General features: G+C 41.7%; 1 protein-coding gene across 2 annotated transcripts in view; it reads right to left on the bottom strand.

Annotated features, from left to right (window-relative positions):
• LOC121579670 (collagen alpha-1(XXIII) chain) overlaps positions 1–19304 on the bottom strand; it is a 161905-nt gene that overhangs the window by 136044 nt on the left and 6557 nt on the right. The window lies entirely within an intron of this gene.

Here is a 19304-nt window from a genome sequence, read left to right as displayed (position 1 = left end):
GGCCAATGCTCTTCAAACCAGTGTAGATAAATGTTCATGAGGTTGCAAAAGCATTCATCCGTTCAGTTCCTGAACTTTGAGATGAGGGGTTGTACTAAAGGTCTTCTACCTTCAGTCAGGTCCCACTCAAATGAAACCATTCCATCTCTGAATGTTGGCAATGCCAATGAATTCATCTTGCCCCGTGTTGTAGATGCTGTAGAGTGGAAAACTGGAAATATTTTGGCAGTCACAACAGGGGACCGATCAACTAAAGGTGAGCTATGTTGCTGTGAAATCACATAGAGACACACATAATGCTTAAAAGCAATGAGTAGCAATGAAGAGGCACGTCCTTCCAATGATTCTGTAGTATACCTGTCAATCTTGTTTCAAGCAAAACACTACGCTTTGGAAAATAAAATATAAGATGAGAGCAAAAAGTGTACTTATTCATACAAGGTTAAGCATACCCTGTCTTCTCCGCTTTCAGTCAATAGACGGTTATAAATCTTAATGTTCTATGACCGAGCTGGCTCAATAAGGCCATGCCGTCAAACAGTCTCTCTGGATCTGAAACCACATTTTACTTTTCATCACTTCCACATGTGAGGGCTTCTTGCTGTATAAAATTGATGAAAAGTATTCAGCTTGTGGCCTTGACCACAGTGTCAGTCGGCTCAGAATGTCACTGTTCTACTATTCTCAAAACATGATGAGCAGTGAGTAATGGGGCGGTACTGTTGGAGTGAATGATGGCATACAGTATGCTACTAGGGAGACAAACATTTTGAAATGAGACTGAGTAAAGGAAGCCAACGAGTGGTGCAGTAACAGTGCTTTAGTGAGAACCAGAGACATATTTAGAAAATACACTAACAGTCCAAAGTTTGGACACACCTACTCATTCAAGGGTTTTTCTTTATTTTTACTATTGTTTACATTGTAGAATAATAGTGAAGACATCAAAACTATGAAATAACACATTTGGAATCATGTACTAAACAAAAAAGTGTTAAACAAATCAAAATATATTTTATATTTGAGATTCTTCAAAGTAGCCACCCTTTGCCTGAAACCACATATTTTGATTTGTTTAACAATTTTTTGGTTACTATATGATTCCATATGTGTTATTTTGTAGTTTTGATATCTTCACTATTATTCTACAATGTACAAAATAGTAAATATAAAGAAAAACCCTTGAATGAGTAGGTGTGTCCAAACTTTTTACTGGTACTGTAAATACATGGCTCTGGTGAGAACCAACTCTTCCAGGATACATCACTATGCTCTTGCCAGCACTGCACTCTGAAGCCATCCATACATATCACTACGAGCAAGCTTACATTCCACCCTGGAGGGTGAGGCGACAGTTGACCCCAGGTCTCAGGAAAGGAGACCACACTGTCGTGCCATCCACCATCGCCACACAGACACAATATATAAAATGTCAACGCCTGTCTGGGCAACATTTCAACATTTCAAAATATAAATCCAGGCAGGGCTTGAGGGAGGATCAACACACAGTATCAGCTTGAATTCCATTTCGGACTCTGTACATTTCCATGCTGCTTTAAAGTCATGCAGAGGAAAATGGACTCAAGTGCCACTGTACATTTCCATGCTGCTTTAAAGTCATGCAGAGGAATGTGAGTAATCACATTTTGACATTTGGGAGGAAGCGTCTTAGTACAGGACAGGAGAATAAACTCTCACACCTTCAATACATGCAGCAGCATACAGATTTGTTACTGTCGGTCTTTCTTTGAGATTTTCTATAGAGCTTCTATAGGCTTTTAAAGAGCGACTGCCCCTAAAAACCATCTAATCCCTTTGAAAACGGCCAATGTAGCATTAATCTGAGTCAGAAACAGTTTCTAGTGTCAAAATGTACTACAAAGTGTAAATAGGATCATTTTGGTCATAAAGTCAGTCTCGTCTAAAACTGAGTTTGGAACCTCAGTGCGTCACAACGAGTAAATGAAGGTTGGGTTTGGATTATACAATTATGTAAATAAATCATGCCCCGTTTTGCCAAGCTCCACGTGCAAATCGCCCCTCTGCCCACTTCGCTTCCCTTCATTGAGGGAGTTCTATACTCAACTAAAATATAAACGCAACATGTGAAGTGTTGGTCCCATGTTTCATGAGCTGAAATAAAAGATCCCAGAAATGTTCCATACGCACAAAAAGCTAATTTCTCTAAAATGTTGTGCACAAATTTCATTACATCCCTGTTAGTGAGCATTTCTCCTTTGCCAAGATAATCCATCCACATGACAGGTGTGGCATATCAAGAAGTGGATTAAACAGCCACTCTAAAATGTGCAGTTTTGTCACACAACACAATGCCACGAATGCCTCAAGGACCTCCACATCTGGCTTCTTCACCTGCGGGATCATCTGAGACCAGCCAACCAGACAGATGATGAATCAGTGGGTTTGCACAACTGAAGAATTTATGCACAAACTGTCAGAAACCGTCTCAGGGATGCTCATCTGCGTGCTTGTCGTCCTCACCAGGGTCTTGACCTGACTGCAGTTCGGCATCGGAACCGACTTCAGTGGGCAAATGCTCACCTTCGATGGCCACTGGTACACTGGAGAAGTGTGCTCTTCACGGATGCATCCCGGTTTCAACTGCACTGGGCAGATGGCAGACAGCGTGTATGATGTTGCATGGGAGAGCGGTTTGCTGATGTCAACGTTGTGAACAGAGTGCCCCGTGGTGGCGGTGGAGTTATGGTATGGGAAGGCATAAGCTACGGACAACGAACACAATTGCATTTTATTGATGGCAATTTGAATGCACAGAGATACCGTGATGAGATCCTGGGACACATTGTCGTATTATTCATCTGCCGCCATCACCTCATGTTTCAGCATGATAATACCACAAGGATCTGTTCACAAGGATCTGTACACAATTCGTGGAAGCTGAACATTTCCCAATTCTTCCATAGCCTTCATACTCACCAGGTATGTCACCCATTGAGCTTGTTTGGGATGCTCTGGATCGACTTGTATGACAGACTGTATTTTTTATCCACGCCCCTACTTTTTTTTTTAAAGGTATCTGTGACCAACAGATGCTTATCTGTATTCCCAGTCATGTGAAATCCTTATATGAACTGTAGCTCAGGAAAATCTTTGAAATTGTTACATGTTGCGTTTATATTTTTGTTCAGTGCATTACGCTGGCCTGGGTTGAACCGGGCAATGGCTTGTCACATCATCGGGCAAAAGCGGGGAGGTAGGAGCGCCCTTATCAAATCAAACAGTAACCTGCGCGCGCTCGGTCATGTTGTCAACAAGGCAGCTAGGTGCATCATCCAGAAACCTACATCTAATTTCTATAAAATAAATGTTTGAATTTTCAAAGTAGTTTTCATTGGGAAGGCAGATAAAGCTCACACATGGGAGGCAGCCCGGATCCAAAATAAGTGCAATCACTTTTCACCCGGTCAAACTCCTCCCACCTGGGTAACCTGGGCAAGATAAACAAATCCCCTCATTGAATGGGGCTCCGTTGTTTCTTTGCTCCCAACGCGTTCAAAGGATCACAGACGTTTGAGACTGAAAATCCCTAGCTAATACGGATTGACCAACTATGTTTTGCATCCCCTGCCAAAGGACCCTATCATGTGGTGAGTATATTGGTAGCTAGACCATAGACTGCTGGTTATATATCTTGTTATGTTAATTTTGTAGTGATGAAAAACCAAGGTTTTCTGAAGCCTTTGGGGCTTTCACCAAATGGTGCCAAAAAACTTTACTTTGAGCTTTTAACACAATGCACATTAGTGACATCTGCTGGTCAGAAATGAAAAGCAGCGTTTGATGTTCATATAAGTTTATTCCACAATATATAAAATCTCTGTGGCGCAGTGGTTACTCGTGGATCTTAGGCTATTATCAGTTACTGTTACAGCTTCGCACCTTCCATCATGTTTCCTTTTTATGCTGTGAATCCTATTTTTTTTGCTGTCAAAAACTGTGAATCTATTTAGGATAGAAGCTTATACTTTACTAAATAAAACTATTGTTTGAACAACAATGTGCAGAAAGTGTGGTGTCACAACTATTTTCTAAATAATACGCCTTCGCCGGGATTCGACCCCATTCCCTGTCGTCTGTGAGTGTTCTAGTCCCCGAGCTGAGCTACCGTTCAGGTGACACTATGGGAAAAAATGCAAACTACATTGTAAGTGCATTGTGAAGTAGAGGTCGGTGTCTGAAAGCAACTTGGAATCGAAGAAAGCAACGAAACCAGGGCAAAATCAGTGTCTGAAAGCAACTTGGAATCGAAGAAAGCAACGGAACCAGGGCAAAATCAGTGGGATCTCGCATTTTGCAACACACGGTTTGAAAAACAACGTGATCAAACGGACGTCACTGATCAAGTGATAATGTTACTTTGAAACGAGCATCGGTACATTGTGTCGGATCAGTAGTGCTTTGAAAACTACATTGGAGCATCGGAGATCCAGTATCAATAGTCCCATCACTATTATTTTAAAAATCATTATCACTATCATTGCTAGCATTGATGATGTTAGCTAGCTAGCAGTGGCGGTCGGTGCCGTTTAAGATTAGGGTGGGCAATTAATTTTTTATGAGCATGGCATTATTTCTATTATAGCATATTGGATGACTGTCTGTCATTCATATTCCATTTACCCAGCTCAATGTAAAATCGATAGTTTTAGGCTACTACATGATACTCAAATTTGCCCTATTCCCATCATGAGGTTGCTACAACCTAGCCTACAAATAATAGTTTATAACGTAGGTGCTCAGGTTGAGAGACAAATTGGAGAAATCAAGGTGTCTGACAGTGATACATTCAATACTGCCTTGCACACGCTTACCTGTATCAAGCTGATCTAGAGTGTAATCATTAGTCCAAACAGTTGCAAAACGTAATATTTTTTAAAAAAACTGTTCAGCTATTGTCTTTCTCGCTCTGAGTCAACTACTCACCACATTTTATGTACAGTGCCTTGCGAAAGTATTCACCCCACTTGGCATTTTTCCTATTTTGTTGCCTTACAACCTGGAATTAAAATGGATTTTGGGGGGGTTTGTATCATTTGATTTACACAACATGCCTACCACTTTGAAGATGCAAAATATATTTTGTGTGAAACAAACAAGAAATAGGACAAAAAAAACAGAAAACTTGAGCGTGCATAACTATTCAAACACCCTCCCAAAGTCAGCTCCTTCAAGTTGGATTGGTTCCGCTGGTGTACAGCAATCTTTAAGTCATACCACAGATTCTCAATTGGATTGAGGTCTGGGCTTTGACTAGGCCATTCCAAGACATTTCAATGTTGCCCCTTAAACCACTCAAGTGTTGCTTTAGCAGTATGCTTAGGGTCATTGTCCTGCTGGAAGGTGAACCTCCGTCCCAGTCTCAAATCTCTGGAAGACTGAAACAGGTTTCCCTCAAGACCTTCCCTGTATTTAGCGCCATCCATCATTCCTTCAATTCTGACCAGTTTCCCAGTCCCTGACGATTAAAAACATCCCACAGCATGATGCTGCCACCACCATGCTTCACTGTGGGGATGGTGTTCTCGGGGTGATGAGAGGTGTTGGGTTTGCGCCAGACATAGCATTTTCCTTGATGGCCAAAAAGCTCAATTTTAGTTTCATCTGACCAGAGGACCTTCTTCCATATGTTTGGGGAGTCTCCCACATGCCTTTTGGTGAACACCAAACGTGTTTGCTTATTTTTTTCTTTAAGCAATGGCTTTTTTCTGGCCAGTCTTCAGTAAAGCCCAGCTCTGTGGAGTGTACGGCTTAAAGTGGTCTTATGGACAGATACTCCAATCTCCGCTGTGGAGCTTTGCAGCTCCTTCAAGGTTATCTTTGGTCTCTTTGTTGCCTCTCTGATTAATGCCCTACTTGCCTGGTCCGTGAGTTTTGGTGGGCGGCCCTCTCTTGGCAGGTTTGTTGTGGTGCCATATTCTTTCCAATTTTTTATAATGATTTAATGGTGCTCTGTGGGATGTTCAAAGTTTCTGATTTTTTTATAACCCAACCCTGATCTGTACTTCTCCACAACTTTGTCCCTGACCTGTTTGGAGAGCTCCTTGGTCTTCATGGTGCCGCTTGCTTGGTGGTTCCCCTTGCTTAGTGGTGTTGCAGACTCTGGGGCCTTTCAGAACAGATGTATATATACTGAGATCATGTGACAGATCATGTGACACTTAGATTGCACACAGGTGGACTTTATTTAACTAATTATGTGACTTCTGAAGGTAATTGGTTGCACCAGATCTTATTTAGGGGCTTCATAGCAAAGGGGATGAATTCATGCGCACACCTCTTTTCCGTTATTAATTTTTTATAATGTTTTGAAATACGTTTTTTATTTTTATTTTTATTTCACTTCCCCAATTTGGACTATTTTGTGTATGTCCATTACATGAAATCCAAATAAAAATCCATTTAAATTACAGGTTGTAACGCAACAAAATAGGAAAAAACGCCAAGGGGGATGAATACTTTTGCAAGGCACTGTACTGCAGTGCTAGATATCTGTAGCTTATACTTCAGTACTAGATTCATTCTCTGATCCTTTGACTGGATGGAAAACATGTCAGTTCATGCTGAAAGAGCTCTGATAGGTTGGAGGACGTCCTCTGGAAGTCCTTACACAGTGCATTCGGAAAGTATTCAGACCCCTTGACTTTTTCCAAAAAAAAAATTGTTACGTTACAGCCTTATTCTGAAAATTGATTAAAACATGTTTTTCCCGTCATCAATCTACACACAATACCATACAATGACAAAACAAAATCATGTTTTTAAATGTTTTTGCAAAAAAAAAAGAAAAAACCTGAAATATTACATTTACATAAGTATTCAGACCCTTTACTCAGTGCTTTGTTGAAGCACCTTTGGCAGCGATTACAGCCTCGAGTCTTCTTGGGTATGACGCTACAAGCTTGGCACACCTGTATTTGGGGAGTTTCTCCCATTCTTCTCTGCAGATCCTCTCAAGCTCTGTCAGGTTGGATGGGGAGCATTGCTGCACAGCTATTTTCAGGTATCTCCAGAGATGTTCGATCGGGTTCAAGTCCGGCCTCTGGCTGGGCCAATCAAGGACATTCAGAGATGTGTCCCGAAGCCACTCCTGCATTGTCTTGGCTGTGTGCTTAGGGTTGTTGTCCTGTTGGAAGGTGAACCTTCGCTCCAGTCTGAGGTCCTGAGCGCTCTGGAGCAGGTTTTCATCAAGGATCTCTCTGTACTTTGCTCCATTAATCTTTCCCTCGATCCTGACTAGTCTCCCAGTCCCTGCCACTGAAATACATCCCCACAGCATGAAGCGGCCACCACCATGCTTCACCGTAGCGATGGTGCCAGGTTTCCTCTAGACGTGACGCTTGGCATTCAGGCCAAATAATTCAATCTTGGCTTCATCAGACCAGATAATCTTGCTTCTCATGGTCTGAGAGTCCTTTTGGTGTCATTTGGAAAACTCCAAGCAGGCTGTCAAGTGCCTTTTACTGAGGGGTGGCTTCCGTCTGGCCACTCTACCATGAAGGCCTGATTGGTAGAGAACTGCAGAGATTGTTGTCCTTCTGGAAGGTTCTCCCATCTCCACAGAGGAACTCTGGAGCTCTGTCAGAGTGACCATCGGGTTCTTGGTCACCTCCCTGACCAAGGCCCTTCTTCCCTGATTGCTCAGTATGGCCGGGCGGCCAACTCTAGGAAGAGTCTTGGTGGTTCCAAACTTCTTCCATTTAAGAATGATGGAGGCCACTGTTTTCTTGGGGACCTTCAATGCTGCATAATTTTTTTGGCACCCTTCCCCAGATCTGTGCCTCGACACAATCCTGTCTCTGAGCTCTACGAACAATTTGGCTTGTTTTTTGCTCTGACATGCACTGTTAACTGTGGGACCTTATATAGATAGGTGTGTGCCTTTCCAAATCATGTCCAATCAAACAATTTACCACAGGTGGACTCCAATCAAATTGTAGAAACATCTCAAGGATGATCAATGGAAACAGGATGCACCTGAGCTCAATTTCGAGTCTGATAGCAAAGGGTCTGAATACCTTTCTGTTTTTTATTTTTAATACATTTGCAAAAATTTCTAAAAACCTGTTTTCACTTTGTCATTATGGGATATTGTGTGTACATTGATGAGGGAAAAACATAATTTCATCAATTTTAGAATAAGGCTGTAACGTAAAGAAATGTGGAAAAAGTCAAGTGGTCTGAATGCACTGTAATTACTGTTCACATCTATGAAAGGGGGTGAGAACCATTAGCCTCCTCGGTTTTGTATTGAAGTCAATGTACCCAGAGGGGGATGGAAAATAGCTGTCCTCCGGCTACACTATGGTGCTACCCTACAGAGTGCTGTTGAGGCTACTGTAGACCTTCCTTGCAATACAGTGTGTTTTAATCAGTTATTTGGTGATGTGAATATATTTATTATAGTTTTTTCTAAAAAATTATAACTTTTTTAATGTTTCACTATTTTTATTTTTATGAAAATCACTGAGTAGTTTGGTCATTCCCTTCCTCCACTACCTACATTATGAGATTATTATGGATAAGAGCGATATTATTTGTATTGTCAAGCATCAATTACCATGTCACCAGAATAAGACTAGCTAGCTATCTACACTGAACAAAAATATAAATGCAACATGCAACAATTTCAAATGAAGTTATTTTCGATGTAGGCAGATGTTTTTCATATGGTCTGCATGAAAATAGAGGATTGTAAAAAACTAAAGCAGCATACGTAATCTCATAATAAAACAAACTTCTCTTTCCCTGCTTGGCATTGCTGGTTGGCCTCCAGCAGGCAGGGTGGAAGTATTCAGTATGCAGGTCTCTGTGCTGCGGGAGGGAGGGAGGCCCAGTGGAGCTGTAAGTCCCTGGAGGCTTACGCTTCATATCTCAGACAACTACTTCATCCCCTCCTCTCTCCCTCCCACCCTGCTGCAATAAAACCACATCTCCTTAATGACCACATGAAATAGTTTAGCCAAAGCCCCCACCCCGTCTAGTTAAATGTGCTCCTTAAAGATACACAGAGACAGAGCACTCATTACAGAATATTACTCTCTCAAGGTGGGTTTCAGACTAATTTAGAATTAGCGATAACGTAAACAATTTGTTAAAAAGACACCACTGCACTGTGTTTTTCTCTCCTTACCCCCTGTGATTTCCCATGTCATCTGGATAAATCACACTTGCAGTGTTATGATCAGACCTGTCCAATAAACATGTCCAGATTATAGTGTCAGAAAACAACTGTCAAGAGAAAGACCAGTCTTCAAACATGGACAGTCTCATTGGTGAGTTTCTGTCTGTCTGTGACCGTGAGTGACTTATATTACTCTTTCCTCTCTGTGAGGAGTGTTACATTTCTCTGCTTGGAGCACATAGCACCAGAGCATGTCCATACACAGTACTGTCTGTGTTGTGACAGACTAGTGTAGGTTCTCGATTTTAATCCCTCAATCCACATTGGTTAGATTTTGCCTACATACTAAACTAGGTTATAATGTATGTAGTGTGCTATTGTCATGTCTCCTCCTACCTTCTGATCATTGGTAGACACAGAGAATTCCTGCCGATACAATGGAGAGACACATGCATTTGTTTGAGTGTCATTACATGACCACAAAAATGGTCATACATGTTTTTGATGAGTTGCACCTCCAAGCTTTACACTCACCAAGCTTCTCCTAAAAGGTATTTGATCAGTGTTGAATGATTATGAGATTCTAGTACAACGCTTTAAAGCCAGACTCAGTAAGTCTAATTTACTTAATTTGTGATTGTAAAATATCAAACTGTCGGGGCGACAAAACAAACCCAGGCAAGACATAATGTTAACTAACCTAGGCAAGACGTCATAACGTGCTCTATCAGAGAGTTCTCAAGCGGCCGCTAGGACAGCCACCCTTCCAACAGTCAGTACCAGACAGATGGTGTTCTCGTTTGTTTGTAGCCTACAACAAGCATGTATACTGAGCAAAAATATAAACGCAACATGCAACAATTTTCAAGATTTTACTGAGTTACAGTTCATATAAAGAAATCAGTCAATTGAAATAAATTAATTAGGCCCTAATCTATGGATTTCACATGACTGGGAATACAGACATGCATCTGTTGGTCACATATACCTTTAAAAAAAGGTAGGGGTATGGATCAGAAAACCAGTAAGTATCTGGTGTGACCACCATTTGCCTCCTGTGGCGCGACACATCTTCTTTGCATAGAGTTGATCAGGCTGTTGATTGTGGCCTGTGGAATGTTGTCCCACTCCTCTTCAATGGCTGTGCGAAGTTGCTGGATATTGGCGGGAACTGGAACACACTGTCATACACGTCGATCCAGAGCATCCCAAACATGCTCAATAGGTGACATGTCTTGTGAGTATGCAGGCCATGAAAGAACTGGGACATTTTCAGCTTCCAGGAATTGTGTGCAGATCCTTGCGAGGTGATGGTGGCGGATGAATGACACGACAATGGGCCTCAGGATCTCGTCACGGTATCTCTGTGCATTAAAATTTCCATCAATGAAATGCAGTTGTCCGTAGTTTATTCCTGCCAATACCATAACCCCACTGCCACCATGGGGCACTCTGTTCACAAAGTTGACATCAGCAAACCGCTTGCCCACACAACACCATACACGCTGTCTGCCATCTGCCAGGTTCAGTTGAGACCGGGATTCATCAGTGAAGAGCACACTTCTCCAGCGTGACAGTGGCCATCGAATGCGGAGGTCCTGGGTTGGTGTGGTTACACATGGTCTGCAGTTGTGAAGCCGGTTGGACGTACTGACAAATTCTCTAAAACTGTTTGAGGCGGCATATGATAGAGAAATTAACATTCAATCCTCTGGACATTCCTACAGTCAGCATGCCAATTGCATGCTCCCTCAAAACTTGAGACATCTGTGACATTGTGTTGTGTAGCAAAACTGCACATTTTAGAATGGCCTTTTATTGTCCCAAGCACAATGTGCACCTGTGTAATGATCATGCTGTTTAATCAGCTTCTTGATATGCCACACCTGTCAGGTGGATGGATTATCTTGGCAAAGAAGAAATGCTCACTAACAAGGACGTAAACAAATTTGTGCACAACATTTGAGAGAAATAAGCTTTTTGTGCGTATGGAATATTTCTGGGATCTTTATTTCAGCTCATGAATCATGGGACCAACACTTTACATGATGCGTTTATATGTTTGTTCAGTATAGTTGGCTAACGTTAGCCTACCGCAATTCAACTCGGATTTGGCTTGGAAACACAATAGCATTTCAAAATAATGCAATAATTAGTAGGACAACCTTTTGTCATGATTGTGATGTCGCCAGATTGACTTTGGATGCAGTATAACTTTAGCCAGCTAACTAAGATTGAGTGGCCCAGTGGACCACTGTATTTTAGCTAGCTAACATTAGCATTGCAAGCAATTGTTTTACTTTGCTAGTAACAGTAATGGCAACATTGCCATCTCTCTAAAGTACATTTGACGACATCATAATCTGGCAAAGTTGTTTCCTACTAATTATTTGCCTACATTAGCAATCATATTTCCATGGTGGTACTAGCTTACTCATGTATGACTACAGCAGTGTACTAACTAGCAGCAAGAAACTCAAACCAACCCAGGGCAAAACATGTCACAGTTGGTTGCATAGTGTAACGGTGTCACCGGCCTGTGTCTAATCCAATCTGGGGCCAGTCAGTCTACATCTGTGAAGCATAGCTTCCAAACGAGATTACGTTATTTCTTGATCTGTGTTTAAAATTGAGGGATGATGACAATCGTTGGCCATGTTTTTCTGTTAAAGAAAGTGCACAGTTGGGTGTCAGACTGATCCCCTGGTCATGAACGGATGACGGGACCTACCAGAAGGAGCCAATATGGGTATCATAGCATGTCCCTCAATGTGATTGCAATGGTTTAGGGACCTCCAAAACTGATTTCATTCACTGTTCACTTGCTATTTTCACAGCTTGTCAGGAAAGACCTCAGAATAAAAGTGTGTCAAGCGACACAAGTACCCTTGTGACACATCCTCAGTTGTTGCCAGTCTCCCTAGACTCCTATGAAAAGGACACGCCATCATGAGGCCTCTGATACTGACCCAAGTTACTGCCCTGATGACACAGATGGCTTCATCAACAACGACAGGCAATGTGTGTTATCTGAAAAGTTGAATAAAAAAATACCCAGCTTGATAAACTAGTAGGCTAATTCCCCATCCAAGCAGATACAACTAGTAGAGTCATTTTGATTGTGAAGTGCATTATCAAAAAGCTTTGTCCTTTCCTTAGAACAACATGCAATTTACCACTCCTGTATATTATATCACCTTTCACAGGCCCTACCAGTCAACACCACCTCATAAGATTGCCTGCTGCAGTTGTTTGAGAGATGTCCAGTTTTCAGTCGAACATGCAGCGTAGAGAAGACCAGCAAGTGGGCCCTCATCAGCATCATGCAGACATGCCCTCACTGTGAGTATTCCTATGAATGGAACAGTCAGCCACATGTTGGCAAGTATCCAGCCAGCAACCTTCAACTGTCAGTGGCAACAGCTTTCACAGGCTCGTCATCAGTACAAATACAGAAGGTAACTCACTAACATTTTTACATTTACATTTTAGTCATTTAGCAGACGCTCTTATCCAGAGCGACTTACAGGAGCAATTAGGGTTAAGTGCCTTGCTCAAGGGCACATTGACAGATTTTTCACCTAGTCGGCTTGGGGATTAGAACCAGCGACCTTTCGGTTACTGGCACAATGCTCTTAACCACTAAGCTACCTGCCGCCCAGATTGTGAAACGTAATTTATGTACACTGACATTATTTGTTGCTTATTTTCTACTTCTTTGATGCATATAATGTCCAGGGCATAAGCTAGCCTGGTAGAACCAGCCTGATCGCTGTTTTCACCATTCTATTTCACTTCACATTTGATCAAACTGTATCTGAAGTGAAATAGAAAGGTGAAGGCAGCGATCAGGTTGGTTCCACCAGGCTAATCATAACCACCATTGATAATGTAATCAGTGCTTGTGTGTGTGTGTGTGTGTGTGTGTGTGTGTGTGTGTGTGTGTGACCGACCAGTATCTTTGATGAGGCGCCAGGAGCTGATCTGGCAAAGACCTTACCTCCAGACTCAACTCTTGCCTGCTCACCAACGGTCATCAATGGGGAGAACAGAATTAGGTAGGTTTAGTCTGACTTGTTCAAACTTCAACATAGTATATATAAGTTTTTACAAATTAAAAACGTAAAGCTGAAATGTATTGGAGTCAATAAGTATTCAACCCCTTTGTTATGGCAAGCCTAAATAAGTTCAGGAGTACAAATGTACTTAACAAATCACATAATAAGTTACATGGACTCACTCTGTGTGGAATCATAGTGTTTAACATGATTTTTGAATGACTAGCTCATCTCTATACCCCACACATACAATTATCTGTAAGGTCCCTCAGTTGAGCAGTGAATGTCAAATACAGATTCAACCACAAAGACCGGGGAGGTTTTCTAATGCCTCACAAAGAAGGGCACCTATTGGTAGATTGGTAAACATAAAAAAGTAGACATTGAATATCTCTTTGAGCATGGTGAAGTTTTTAATTACACTTTGGATGGTGTATAAATACACCCAGTCATTACAAAGATACAGGCGTCCTTCCTAACTCAGTTGCCGGAGAGGAAGGAAACCGCTCAGGGATTTCACCATGAGGCCAATGGTGACTTTAAAACAGTTACAGAGTTTAATGGCTGTAATAGGAGAAAACTGAGGATGGACCAACAACATTGTAGTTACTCCAAAATATTAACCTAATTGACTGAATGAAAAGAAGGAAGACTGTACAGAATAAAAGTAAAACTGCTAAAAATGTACTTTATGTCCTGAATACAAAGCGTTATGTTTCGGGCAAATCCAACCCAACACATCACTGAGTACCACTCGTCATATTTTCAAGCATGGTGGTGGCTGCATCATGTCATGGGTATGCTTGTCATCGGCAAGGATTAATTAGTTTTTTTAGGCTAAAAAGAAACAGAATGGAGCTAAGCACAGGCAAAATCCTAGAGGTTCAGTCTGCTTTCCAACAGACACCGGGAGACAAATTCACTTGACAGAGCTTGAATATTTTTTTTATCCAGGTGTGCAAAGCTCTTAGAGACTTACCGAGAAAGACTCACAGCTGTAATCGCAGACAAAGGTTATTCTAACATGTATTGACTCAGTGATGTGAATACTTATGCAAATGAGATATTTCTGTATTTCATTTTCAATACATTTGCAAACATTTCTACAAACATGTTTTCCCTTTGTCATTATGGGGTATTATGTGTAGATGGGTGAGAAAAAAATAACAATTTCATTCATTTTGAATTCAGGCTGTAACACAACAAAATGTGGAATAAGTCAAGGGGTATGAATACTTTCTGAAGGCACTGTATGTGTTCACAGAAACATGTATGGAGCCAGGACATGGAGTTGCAAGATGATGTGAAGTCCAGACTGACAGACGGGCTTGATACTGATGTCTCCGAATGGAGAGAGACTGGCACTAGGCATACATGTTTACTAGACACAACTTTTACTTGTATTGTCTTATTGTCTTTTTTTATTATTGAATTGAATAGTATCAGTCACTATGGGGAGGAGAAACCCTGTGTATTCTGCACCAGGATAAGGGAACTCCTGTTATATATGGACACCACACAGGAAGGTATGACCACTCTGACATGTTCGCCATGGTAGCCCCATTACCACCAGACAAAATGCCGATAGGCAAAGTATCTGTATCGGCTAGGAATGACAGAAAGATGAAAGGTGCACATTGTTATATTAAGCAGAAAACTGATTCTATGGTATTATGTAAAGGGTTGTTTATTCTACATGGACCTGTTACTACATTTGAGTTACCAAACCACAAGGCAGCAGCTACTCTTCCTGGGGTCCTGCAACATTAAGGCAGTTGTATACAATTTAAAATATTACATGACATTATATTTCATAACTTTACCCAATACATTTAGTGTGTTCCCTCAGGCCACTACTCCACTATCACATATTTACAATACAACATCCATGTGTACGTGTGTGTAGAGTGAGTGTCTATATGTATGTGTGTATGTACAGTTGAAGTCGGAAGTTTACATACACCTTAGCCAAATACATTTAAACTCGTTTTTTCCCAATTCCTGACATTTAATCATAGTAAAAATTCCCTGTCTTAGGTCAGTTAGGATCACCACTTTATTTTAAGAATGTGAAATGTCAGAATAATAGTAGAGAGAATGATTTATTTCAGCTTTTACAGTGGGGAGAAAAAGTATTTAGTCAGCCACCAATTGTGCAAGTTCTCCCACTTAAAAAGATGAGAGAGGCCTGTAATTTTCATTATAGGTACACGTCAACTATGACAGACAAATTGAGAAAAAGAAATCCAGAAAATCACATTGTAGGATTTTTTATGAATTTATTTGCAAATTATGGTGGAAAATAAGTATTTGGTCACCTACAAACAAGCAAGATTTCTGGCTCTCACAGACCTGTAACCTCTTCTTTAAGAGGCTCCTCTGTCCTCCACTCGTTACCTGTATTAATGGCACCTGTTTGAACTTGTTATCAGTATAAAAGACACCTGTCCACAACCTCAAACAGTCACACTCCAAACTCCACTATGGCCAAGACCAAAGAGCTGTCAAAGGACACCAGAAACAAAATTGTAGACCTGCACCAGGCTGGGAAGACTGAATCTGCAATAGGTAAGCAGCTTGGTTTGAAGAAATCAACTGTGGGAGCAATTATTAGGAAATGGAAGACATACAAGACCACTGATAATCTCCCTCGATCTGGGGCTCCACGCAAGATCTCACCCCGTGGGGTCAAAATGATCACAAGAACGGTGAGCAAAAATCCCAGAACCACACGGGGGGACCTAGTGAATGACCTGCAGAGAGCTGGGACCAAAGTAACAAAGCCTACCATCAGTAACACACTACGCCGCCAGGGACTCAAATCCTGCAGTGCCAGACGTGTCCCCCTGCTTAAGCCAGTACATGTCCAGGCCCGTCTGAAGTTTGCTAGAGTGCATTTGGATGATCCAGTAGAGGATTGGGGGAATGTCATATGGTCAGATGAAACCAAAATAGAACCTTTTGGTAAAAACTCAACTCGTCGTGTTTGGAGGACAAAGAATGCTGAGTTGCATCCAAAGAACACCATACCTACTGTGAAGCATGGGGGTGGAAACATCATGCTTTGGGGCTGTTTTTCTGCAAAGGGACCAGGACGACTGATCCGTGTAAAGGAAAGAATGAATGGGGCCATGTATCGTGAGATTTTGAGTGAAAACCTCCTTCCATCAGCAAGGGCAGTGAAGATGAAACGTGGCTGGGTCTTTCAGCATGACAATGATCCCAAACACACCGCCAGGGCAACGAAGGAGTGGCTTCGTAAGAAGCATTTCAAGGTCCTGGAGTGGCCTAGCCAGTCTCCAGATCTCAACCCCATAGAAAATCTTTGGAGGGAGTTGAAAGTCTGTGTTGCCCAGCGACAGCCCCAAAACATCACTGCTCTAGAGGAGATCTGCATGGAGGAATGGGCCAAAATACCAGCAACAGTGTGTGAAAACCTTGTGAAGACTTATAGAAAACGTTTGACCTGTGTCATTGCCAACAAAGGGTATATAACAAAGTATTGAGAAACTTTTGTTATTGACCAAATACTTATTTTCCACCATAAATTCATAAAAATAAATTCATAAAAAATCCTACAATGTGATTTTCTGGATTTTTTTCATTTTGTCTGTCATAGTTGACGTGTACCTATGATGAAAATTACAGGCCTCTCTCGTCTTTTTAAGTGGGAGAACTTGCACAATTGGTGGCTGTATTTATTTTATCACATTCCCAGTGGGTCAGAAGTTTACATACACTCAATTAGTATTTGGTAGCATTGCCTTTAAATTGTTGAACTTGGGTCAAACGTTTCGGGTAGCCTTCCACAAGCTTCCCACAATAAGTTGGGTGAATTTTGGCCCATTCCTCCTGACAGAGCTGGTGTAACTGAGTCAGGTTTGTAGGCCTCCTTGCTCGCACACGCTTTTTCAGTTCTGCCCACATATTTTCTATAGGATTGAGGTCAGGGCTTTGTGATGGCCACTCCAATACCTTGACTTTGTTGTCCTTAAGCCATTTTGCCACAACTTTGGAAGTATGCTTGGGGTCATTGTCCATTTGGAAGACTCATTTCCGACCAAGTTTTAACTTCCTGACTGATGTCTTGAGATGTTGCTTCAATATATCCACATCATTTTCCTTCCTCATGATGCCATCTATTTTGTGAATTGCACCAGTCCCTCCTGCAGCAAAGCACCCCCACAGCATGATGCTGCCACCCCCGTGCTTCACAGTTGGGATGGTGTTCTTCGGCTTGCAAGCCCCCCCTTTTTCCTCCAAACATAACGATGGTCATTATGGCCAAACAGTTCTATTTTTGTTTCATCAGACCAGAGCACATTTCTCCAAAAAGTATGATCTTTGTCCCCATGTGCAGTTGCAAACCGTAGTCTGGCTTTTTTAAGGCGGTTTTGGAGCAGTGGCTTCTTCCTTGCTGAGCGGCCTTTCAGGTTATGTCGATATAGGACGCGTTTTACTGTGGACATAGATACTTTTGTACCTGTTTCCTCCAGCATCATCACAAGGTCCTTTGCTGTTGTTATGGGATTGATTTGCACTTTTCACACCAAAGTACGTTCATCTCTAGGAGACAGAACCCATCTCCTTCCTGAGCAGTATGGCGGCTGTGTGGTCCCATGGTGTTTATACTTGCGTATAATTTTTTGTACAGATGAAAGTGGTACATTCAGGCGTTTGGATATTGCTCCCAAGGATGAACCAGACTTGTGGAGATCTACAAAAAAATTTCTGAGGTCTTGGCTGATTTCTTTTGATTTTCCCATTTTGTCAAGCAAAGAGGCACTGAGTTTTAAGGTAGGCCTTGAAATACATCCACAGGTACACCTGTAATTGACTCAAATTATGTCAATTAGCCTATCAGAAGCTTCTAAAGCCATGACATCATTTTCTGGAATTTTCCAAGCTGTTTAAAGGCACAGTCAACTTAGTGTATTTAAACTTCTGACCCACTGGAATTGTGATACAGTGAATTATAAGTTAAATAATCTGTCTGTAAACAATTGTTGGAAAAATGACAAAGTAGATGTCCTAACCGACTTGCCAAAACTATAGTTTGTTAACAAGAAATTTGTGAAGTGGTTGAAAAACAGGTTTTAATGATTCCAGCCTAAGTGTATGTAAACTTCCGACTTCAACTGTACCTGTGTGTGTGTGTCTCTTCACAGTCCCTGCTGTTCCACAAATCTGATTTTACTGCTTGCATCAGTTACCTGATGTGGAATAGAGTTCCATGTAGTCATGGCTCTGTGTAGTACTGTGCGCCTCCCATAGTCCGTTCTGGACTTGGGGACTGTGAAGAGACCTCTGGTGGCATGTCTTGTGGAGTATGCATGGGTGTCCGAGCTGTGTGCCAGTATTCCAAACAGACAGCTCGGTACATTCAGCTTGTCGACACCTCTCACAACAACAAGCAGTGATGAAGTCAATCTCTCTTCCACTCTGAGCCAGGAGAGACTGACATGCATGTCATCAATGTTAGCTCTCTGTGTACTTTTAAGGGCCAGCCGTGCTGCCCTGTTCTGAGCCAACTGCAATTTTCCCAAGTCCGTCTTTGTGGCACCTGACCACACTACTGAACAGTAGTCTAGGTGCGACAAAACTAGGGCCTGTAGGACCTGCCTTGTTGACCTATTCAAAGCTTCCTCCAGGATCTCTCCATACATCTGCCTGCAGTTATTGATCTCAGACTGCAGGTTTGTTTGTTGTGATTGAGTGGGGGAAACCGCTGCATCCAGTTTATACGGACCAATATCACATGCCACTTGCACTCAGTGCGCACAGGGAGCAGCGACAGTGTCATCACGTCATCCAAAAACATGGCAGACATTGGATGAGTATAAAATGTTAATATCTTCGGCTTTGAGTAATGGAAAAAAAATCGTCCTCAGCAAAAATTATTTGAATAATTCATGGATGTTTTGTGCACAAAGGTGATGACTAGAGTGTCTTATTAGGAATTTTCAAATCTTACTTCTCTATGTGGCCGTGTATGGAAAAACATATTTTTGGGCCAGGTGTCAGTTAAACTTCAGTACCGAACCAAAACTGTAGGAGCAGTTGAAACTGTGGTTCTAGACCAA

Source organism: Coregonus clupeaformis, chromosome 13 (assembly GCF_020615455.1).
Source record: "Coregonus clupeaformis isolate EN_2021a chromosome 13, ASM2061545v1, whole genome shotgun sequence".
Classification (NCBI taxonomy): Eukaryota; Metazoa; Chordata; class Actinopteri; order Salmoniformes; family Salmonidae; genus Coregonus; species Coregonus clupeaformis.
This window is presented reverse-complemented; position numbering and strand designations above follow the sequence as displayed.